Here is a 2,703-nt window from a genome sequence, read left to right as displayed (position 1 = left end):
AGTCTAGCCTATAGTCTAGTCTATAGTCTAGTCTAGTCTATAGTCTAGTCTATAGTCTAGTCTAGTCTATAGTCTTGTCTATAGTCTAGTCTATGGTCTAATCTATAGTCTAATCTATATTCTAGTCTATAGTCTAGTCTATAGTCTAGTCCATAGTCTAGTCTATAGTCTAGTCCATAGTCTAGTCTATAGTCTAGTCTATAGTCTAGTCTATAGTCTAGTCTATAGTCTAGTCTATAGTCTAATCTATAGTCTAGTCTATAGTCTAGTCTATAGTCTAGTCTATAGTCTAATCTATAGTCTAGTCTATAGTCTAGACTATAGTCCAGAACTTAACTAGAACTGAACTAGAACTGAACTAGAACTGAACTAGAACTGAACTAGAACTGAACTAGAACTGAACTAGAACTGAACTACAACTGAAATAGAACTGAACTAGAACTGAACTAGAACTGAACTAGAACTGAACTAGAACTGAACTAGAACTGAACTAGAACTGAACTAGAACTGAACTAGAACTGAAATAGAACTGAACTAGAACTGAACTAGAACTGAACTAGAACTGAACTAGAGCTGCACTAAATCTGAACTAGAACTGAACTAGAACTGAACTAGAACTGAACTAGAACTATACTATAGTCTAGTCTATAGTCTAGTCTATAGTATAGTCTATAGTCTAGTCTATAGTCTAGTCTATAGTCTAGTCTATAGTCTAGTCTATAGTCTCGTCTATAGTCTAGTCTATAGTGTAGTCTATAGTCTAGTCTATAGTCTAGTCTATAGTCTAATCTATAGTCTAGTCTATAGTCTAGTCTATAGTCTAGTCCATAGTCTAGTCTATAGTCTAGTCTATAGTCTAGTCCATAGTCTAGTCTATAGTCTAGTCTATAGTCTAGTCTATAGTCTAGTCTATAGTCTAATCTATAGTCTAATCTATAGTCTAGTCTATAGTCTAGACTATAGTCCAGAACTTAACTAGAACTGAACTAGAACTGAAATAGAACTGAACTAGAACTGAACTAGAACTGAACTAGAGCTGAACTAGAACTGAACTAGAACTGAACTAGAACTGAACTAGAACTGAACTAGAACTGAAATAGAACTGAACTAGAACTGAACTAGAACTGAACTAGAACTGAACTAGAGATGAACTAGAATTGAACTAGAACTGAACTAGAACTGAACTAGAACTGAACTAGAACTGATCTAGAACTGAACAAGAACTAGAACTGAACTAGAACTGAACTAGAACTGAACTAGAACTGAACTAGAACTGAACTAGAACTGAACTAGAACTGAACTAGAACTGAACTAGAACTGAACTAGAACTGAACTAGAACTGAACTAGAACTGAACTAGAACTGAACTAGAACTGAACTAGAACTGAACTAGAACTGAACTAGAACTGAACTAGAACTGAACTAGAACTAAACTGGAACTGAAATAAAACTAAACTAGAACTGATGTGAAACTGGTTTGTCTCTAGCTGACATAATAGTCGCTGTCGTAAAACACACCGGTAGCTGTCTACGTAGGAGATCTTCATATAACTATTTTAGTGTAAAGCTCTAGAAACGGCTGTGGAACAACTTTGTTGATCTCGCTGTTAATTGTATAGTATTTTAGAACAGAATTTATGAAAACGATGATGATGTTGCTGTTAATGATGATGATGATGAGTAAAAAGTTAATATAAGTATCAATGAATGCTTGTGTGGCAACAACAATAACAACAACAATTAAACTGAAAACGATGATGGGTGTAGAGAGCAGTGGAGGGTTAAACAGAAAAAGTGTGTTTGAATGATATATGTTTGGAGATGAAAACAAAAATTTTTGTTTTTGGGCAGACAAGGGAAACAAGTCACAGTAAAGCATAAATTAATAGCAATTGATGTTGTAGTAGTAGCAATAGTTTTATTATAGAGGGATTGGATAGATGGATGGTGGTGTGTAGTGCTTGAGAAGACGGGCAGTAAATGACTGAAGACCAAAATATACAAAAACAGCACAAAAGGCAAACAAAATGAACAAAAAGTGAAAAGCGAAAAAAGCTGAAAAGAAAAATAACATATAGAAATTAACAAACAAAAAAAAAGATATACACAGACTACTCTGTACGACCTTGCAATGCCCTTGAATGACACTGTTGTGTGCGCACAGCAAACTGAACAGAACGCCAAGAAGACTATACAGCAGAATAACAGCGGAACAAATACAAAAAAAAAAAACAAAAAACGAAAAGAACTCAAACAACAGTTTGACTTTATATTAACGGGATTGTACTACAACATATTTGAACGGCGGGCGGCTACGGCAAGACTACAAAAGTCAAAACACGGTGGATGACAATTTTTTTATAAAATAAGAAAAAAATACAAAAAAAAAATATATAAATAAATACAAAATATTAATATAAAATAAAAAAATATTAAATAAAAATAATATAATAATAATAGAAGAAAAATTAAATAAAATCTTGTTTAAAAGAAAATTTTAACAAAATTCAAAACAAAAGGAAACGGAAATTAAAAGCTTAAAGTGGCAAAATTTTATTAGTTTTGCAAAAATTATTATTTTTTAAAAAAAAGAAAAACCTTTTTTAAGTTTGAAACATAATTTTTATATAAAAAAATTATTTGACATAAAATTTTAAAAGAAAATCTTAATATTATCTAATCTTAAAAAAAGTGAAAAAAAGAA

The sequence above is a fragment of the Lucilia cuprina genome, chromosome 5 (assembly GCF_022045245.1).
Source record: "Lucilia cuprina isolate Lc7/37 chromosome 5, ASM2204524v1, whole genome shotgun sequence".
NCBI lineage: Eukaryota > Metazoa > Arthropoda > Insecta > Diptera > Calliphoridae > Lucilia > Lucilia cuprina.
Note: the sequence above shows the minus strand (reverse complement) of the source record.